The sequence below is a fragment of the Protopterus annectens genome, chromosome 8.part0 (assembly GCF_019279795.1).
Source record: "Protopterus annectens isolate FY-2018-M chromosome 8.part0, PAN1.0, whole genome shotgun sequence".
Lineage (NCBI taxonomy): Eukaryota > Metazoa > Chordata > Ceratodontiformes > Protopteridae > Protopterus > Protopterus annectens.
The window spans coordinates 883,137,850-883,145,351 of NC_056741.1; positions in this window are offsets into that span (position 1 = coordinate 883,137,850).

Here is a 7,502-nt window from a genome sequence, read left to right on the forward strand (position 1 = left end):
TTGAGTGCAGTCAGTAAATAATGATATCATATACCTCTGACACTCTTACTGCAAGACATCTGGAAAAAGCATGACATACTTGGGGGACAGGGGGCTGGAAAGAGGGATATATCTCACATAATGGTGTTACAAACTGAAACAGTTGGTAGTGTCACAGGCTTTGTTGTAACATAACATCCCTGAAGGATATGATGTCTGAAACACCAATGGGTGTCAACAGTTACTGACTACAATCCTCACATTATCCTACTGCTTCCACAGAAACAAATGTCTGAGGAACAGTCCAAACATAGCAGGCAAACCCCTGGGCAGTCTGTGGACATCTAGACAGTTGGGAGGTATGTCAGAGGCATATCACTGTCAGATGTCAAGTCACACAGAAAATGCATGTGCAGATGAACCTTGTTAAACTGGCAACCCTCTGTGTGTATAACAGCACTACTGACTTAGAATCTGTACCCAATTCTGGAGCTTTGTTCCCCATGTTGCTGGGCTGTCTCCACATGTCCTCTCCTGAGAGGTATTCCCACCTACTGTCTGTGAAGCTGTAGCCCCCCACACCTCCATAATGTCCTCCACGCAGGCAAGGGAAAGGGGCAAGGCACACATGAAGACCATCTTTATAGCACTGTGTTGTTATGGCATTAGCAAAGGGAAAGACAACACAGCTGCTCTGGATGCAAGTAGCAAGTGAGAGACTCTGACTGGTGCACAGGCCATCACATGCTCATGAGCGGTACCTACAAAAGTCAAGCTGCTGCCTATGCAAGACAGGTCTCAACCATCTACACAAAGACTGTGACTACACAAACCTAACCAATTGCAGTGTTGTGAGGTCACTTCTGAGCACTATAACAGGTATGTCAGTCATCTAAGCATGTAATGGAATACAGAAGGGGGGATGCAATAATGTCAAATAGGACATTAAACACTAGGCTGCAACAAAACCTGATGGGCTCACATGCTGCTGTCCAGCACCTATGGCCATTTCTGCTTACCCTGCCTGCATTGACATGGAGCACATCTCTGGCCCCTGACTCGCCCCACCAAAGGTCAGCTCATGTATGACTACTAATGGAGTCTCTGTTGTCCAATACTGAGTGTGTCACTGGTAGGCAAGCTACCTGGGATGTTGTAATTAGTCATATGTGACCTGTGAATGCTACTCTGATACATGTGCTTGTCTTACAAATGTAATAGATGTACATATGGTATGTGTATAGTACATGACAGGTGCAGATCTGTGTGTTGAACTGTATGTTATATATGGAGCCCATACCTGCCAACCGTCCAGAGTCTTGCAGACTGACCACATGCCTGCCTCAAATTTGTAGTCAATGCCTCAGACAGTTGTGTATTGTCCAACACATCACTGCCAACCCATTAAAGACTGCAGTCATAACAAATTACCATACATTTCATTGTCAGATGTCATATCCTGCAGAGTACACTTGCGAATGTGACACCGTCTTTGCTGGCAAATAAGTGTGTTTCAGCTAGATTCATAACGTGACACTATTTGCTGGCCTTTGCCTACCACTGATGTGTGCCTTAGTGCAGATGTCTTGCTCTAACAGGAGCTAGGTGTCTTACCATGACACCCATGTCAATGCAAGCGTACCTTATCCTGTAGGATTCTGACATTTGTGCAGTCACTAACACCTGCTGTTTAGTTGTGGAGAGCATACCAACCTTGCCAGGTCACTCATCCCATAATAAGTTTAGACCCCAAATGGAGGCCCACAAAGCCACAGGAGGTGAAGTGTTGAACATTAGCATACACATACACACCACCAGGCTGACCAAACAATATTCCACACAGATGACACCCCGAGTGTAGTTAACAGTTGACAAAATGCCAACTCAAAGCATAGCTAGCTACAGGCCTCCAACCATGACTATGGACACCCATCACACCTATTGGGACCTGCTGGAATCTGTCAGGATTCAACTAACTACCCTGCTACTGGGTGACTTCAACTACCCAACCATAGTGTGCCTGACCTATGCCACTTGAACATGAACACACATAGATTCCTCGGCTTTGTCAATGGCAATGCAGTGGATCAGCTGGTCAACACCCCTACGGCAGATGGGAATCTCATGTTCCTGCTCCTAACCAACATGAGTAGCCACTGTAGCACTCCTACAGTGCCATGCCCCTTGGTAAGATCTGCCCACATAGCCATCACTGTTCAGGCACCATTTCCCCTGCCCCCCTTTACAGTGTCAGACAGAATGAAATGTACACAAATGACTATAAATCCCCTCAGAGCAGGTAGAAGTAGCTGTACAGCCAAGGTCCCATTTGTTGAAACTAGCAGCAATGTCCAGGTTCACACCACAATACTATGGAGGCACCCACATAGCTGTATGGACTCAGCAGTACCTGACAGGGCAACATCATTTCCCTCAAGGTAGGGTAAACACCTGTGGTGGACAGCAGCAATACACAAATACCATAATAGGTAGAAGCAAGCGCTGGATGGGCCAAGAAGGAACAGGTGCCTCATTGGAAGAAATGCCACCTTGGTCTGTACAAGCAAATAAGGGCACAGGTGATTTGAACATTGGGCACATCCACCAAGGCAGATTACAAGGCTTTCCACACGTGTCTGCAATTCCAGAGGCAGCACACAAATCTGCTCTGTAGTGGTGATCAATAACATCACATGCACATATGACATAGATATAGGCAACCAGCTGCAGACAGGTGAAGTGTAAACACCGGCCCCCTATCCCCCCAGTGGTATACATGTGTATGTGCAGCACCTGCCCCCCTCCACTCATCATCAGGAAGCAGATCTGTAATGTCCTCTCAAGGGAATACACAGAGGTCTCCATAGTCATGTTACCATCCCTGGCTGCATCCCACATGAACACAGGCATGGGCTGTCAGAATCATTCCATACTGTAGTCAACCACAGCCTAAGCACCGGTGTCATCCTATCTGCACAGAGGACAGCCGCTGTCATCCCTATACACAAAGGTGGAGCAATCCACCAACCCAGCCAATATGATACACATCAGCCTAACTAGCCTGCTCTGCAAGGGCATGGGAGGCAATATCTAGCTTAAAGCCGCTTTAATCACTCTGTCTCCATCAGCCACTGTTCTGTCTAGCAATGAAATAATCAGCACTGCCAAGACTTGAACCCAGAACCCTGTACACTATAGTCAGAGCAATGTACCACTACACCATTTGAGCTGTAGGAATGTCTCATGCTTTTTCAAACATATCATGCAGTAGAGTCATTCAACAGTAGGGAAAAAGCTCTGTGGAATCACTCAGGTTTTGTACATATACATATACAGATATACATACATATGAAAAATATGTTAAAAATATATATATATATATGTTGTATGTGTGTGTGTGTGTGTGTGTGTGTGTGTGTGTGTGTATAGATATATATATATATATATATATATATATATATATATATATATATATATATATATATATATACATGCTTATAACATGTAGTGTACTCATATCTCAGAACCATTCCTCTCAACCTGTTAGTGCAAGAAATCTGGGCAAAGACTATAAAAATGGGGGGACAATGGGCCACAACTAGGGACATATTTCAAATATTGTTCTTACAGATATAAAAATGTGCTTGAGTAACAGGCTTTGTTTCAGTATATGTGTTCTGAAGTGTATGAGGTCCGGAACTGACATTATGTCATCATTTACTGACAGAAATCATCAGATCATCATAGTGATTCACCAGAGAAATTAGAATAATTTGTGGAACAGCGGCAAAATATGAGCAATAAACCTGTATGTTCTGCAGCAATCTGCCCAGTTGAGAGGTATGCTCAGAACCTCCTAATGTAATGAATCTAGACCAAGCCTGACAAAGTGGGGGTAGAATGCCATGAAAATAGGGCCATATATGAAATACTTGACTAGATAAGCTGAGACAGTTGCTGCAGTAACACCGTCTGTTCTAACATATATTGACTGAAATAGCACTACTCCAAGACTCATTTGCTTCTCATTAGTTAGTGCCTGAAACCCTCACATCATCCCACTGATTTGTCAGACATACACAACACTTATGAGGACCAGACCAAAGGCATGAGCCAGACAACTGGACATCCTACGAATATCTGGACATAACATGACATTAGGGAAAGTACACTGAGCTGCTTAGCATGTCACCAAGCACCGTCCAAACTACAGTCAGACTGACATAACACTCCCCCAAGTCAGCTATGGGGAATTACACATGCATTTTCAAATATATCAGGCACTACAGGGATGTAACTGTAGTGAACAACAGTCACCAGTGTGAGCCTGCATGCCCACAACCAATTTCACCACAGTCACAGTCACATACTAGTAAGCCAAATGAACAGTAGAGTATAATGACTGTGTGAACATAAAAAAAATATCATGTATGACACTCACATACTACCCCTACATATACTGCCCCAAGTCACAGTGTACTCTGACTCCTGCTGGGGTACGGAACATGTCTCAGTTTGCCCCTGCAAGCATATACAGCCAACAGACCACCAGAAACTGGAGCAGCATGCATAGTCACATAGAAAAGGAGCCATGGTACTTAAATGTACCCCCTCCCTACACAGTGCAACAAACATTTACACACTACACTGATGCACAATCCTGACAGTCTGTTAACAATTGCTACACATACACAGACCCCTCAACTGTACAGATTCCCACAGAATGTCTAGGCTCTGTCCTCATATATATATGGCCTCTTCCTCATAACATGTCTGGCATTCTGCTACGTTACTGGATGATATCAGGAAGGAAGGCACTAACTAATGATATACCATACCTATCAACCTCTTACTGCATGACACCTGGACAAAGCCTGACATAATTGGGGGACAGACGCTCAAACACCGGGGCATAATTGAAATATTGCTGTTATAAACTGAGAAAGTTGCTGGTGTCACAGGGTTTGTTGTAACATATCTTAACTGAGAGATATGAAGTCAGAAACACAAATGGAAGTTAGCATTTACTGACTGCAATACCCAGGGTATGCTACTGATTTGCCAAGGACAACAACTGTCGGAGGAACAGACCAAACATAAGAGTCAAACCTCTGGGCATTCTGTGGCTAGCCCTACAGTTGAGTGTTATGTCAACCACATAACACTGTCAGACTGCGACCCACGCAGAATATCCATGTCCACACAAACCCTGTTAAACTAGCATAAATCCAAATGTATAACAGCAATACTCACATTTTGTACCCAAGTCTGGGACCTTCTCCCCATTTTGTTGGGCTGTCTTCACATTTTTTGTTGTAAGAGGTAGTTCCAACTACCCTCTGTGATGCAGTTGTTCACACACCTCCATGATGTTCCCCTCACAGGCAAGGAAAAGGGGGAATGCCCACGTGAAGTACTCAATTATAGGAGTGTGTTGCCATGCCATTGGATATAGGAATAACAACACAGCTATTCTGCATGCAGTTAGCAAGTGGGAGACACCAACTGGTATTACCTACAAAAGGCAAGCCGCTGCCTATGCAAAACAGGTCTATACCTCTACATGGGTAGACAGAGAGAGAGAGAGAGACAGAGACACACACACACACACACACACACACACACACACACACACACACACACACACACACACACTGAAACAGAAACAGGAATTGGAATCCAAACCAACAATACCTGAAGGAAAAAAGGTATGTCAAACAAGTAAGCATGTAATGGAATGCAGTAGCAATAATGGGATATAGTATGTTAAACAAATATGTCTCAACAAGACTTGCTGTACTGATATATTGCTGATCAGCACCTATGGCCATAGCATCTGGATCTGTCTGCAGTGACATAGATCACAGCTCACTCCCCTGAGTCACCCCAAGAAGGAATGGCTCACATATGTCTACTACTGGAGTGTCTGTTAAACAATACTGACTGTGACACTGCTAGGCCAACTACTGGGATGTCATAGATATCCATATGTTACTTGTGAATACAACTATGATATACATGTTTGTCTCACAAATCTGAGAAATCTATACAGGGTATTTTCATAGTAAACTACTATTGAAGACGTGTGTGTTGTACTGCATGTGATATACTGAGCTCATACCATTCAACTGTCTAGTGTTATGCACACTGACCATATATGTGCCTCACATTTGTAGTCATTTACTCATAGAGTTCTGTTATGTCTGGCAAAACACTGGCAAATATGTGAAGACTGAAATTAGAACATACTAGCATACATATGAATGTCAGACATCCTCCAGGGTATTTCTGTGAATGCAAAGGCTACTGTGCTATCAAATGACTTAAGTGTGTTACACCAATATTAAGAAAGTGTCACTAATTTTGGGCCATTGCCCCCATGTATGTGCGGCATCCTCCAGCTGTCCTGCTCTAACAGACTGAGAGGTATGATTGAGCAGCACAAGTGTAAATACAGTGTGCCATACTGACATAGAACGGAAATGTATTTCATGTATTACCTGTGCACATGTATGTATGAGTAGGTATACCTGGAAGCCTCATAAGAACAGACATGGGATGCAAAATGTCAGGTAAATAAGCTGTACATGCTGTACATGTGTGTAATCTTAGTTTCCATGCATTCAACACACATAAATTTCTACAGCTACTGGTTGTTGCATTGTCCTAACAAAAAAATGGGTACTAGTATAAGCATGATTATCAGGTTGAAATTGGAGAGGTGTCCAAATGCGTTATGACCTTGTGTCCATACCTACTACAAACAGCTCTATGAGCACCTACATAGGTGCACGGACTCAGCAATACCTCACTCGTAAAACCTGCCTCCAACAAGGTAGAGTAATTCCCTTTGCTGGACAGCAGCAATGCACAAACCACATAATTGGTCAATATATTGGCTGTACAGGGCCAAGTAAGAGCAGGCACCAACTTGGAAGCAAGTCAACCTTTGTCTGAATGAGCATATAAGAGCTAGTTATGAAAACAAAATCGCCACTGAGTCTAAAGACAACCATAAAGCATTGTATAGCTATGTCGGGTCTCCACTGAAAATGGGCCACAAGCCCAGTTGGACAAACCCGGTTAACAAATGTTAATAAATAAATAAAAAAATATGTCAAGAATCTCAATGGCAACACTCAGATCTGGTCTTAGTTACAGCACAATGGCACTAAATATACAGAAACAACTGATATTGCCAACAACCTGGCAGATAGGTTCAGTGCTAACTTTACCCCTCTCTCACCCCCTAAAGGGCCCATCTCTATACTGTAAGAATGCAAAGTTCCTGTAATCAATGCTGCACAGGTAAAAAACACAATCTCCAAAGCCAAGAACACAGCATTCATGGGACCTGACAACATCCCAGGCTGCATTCTACATGAACTACAGAATGAACTGGCACCACACCTAAGTATCATGTTCAATCATAGCCTTACCTCAGGCTTTGTGCCCACTGAATGGTGCACAGTAATGATTATCCCACTCCACAAAGGTGGAGCCACCACAGACCCTGGGACCTA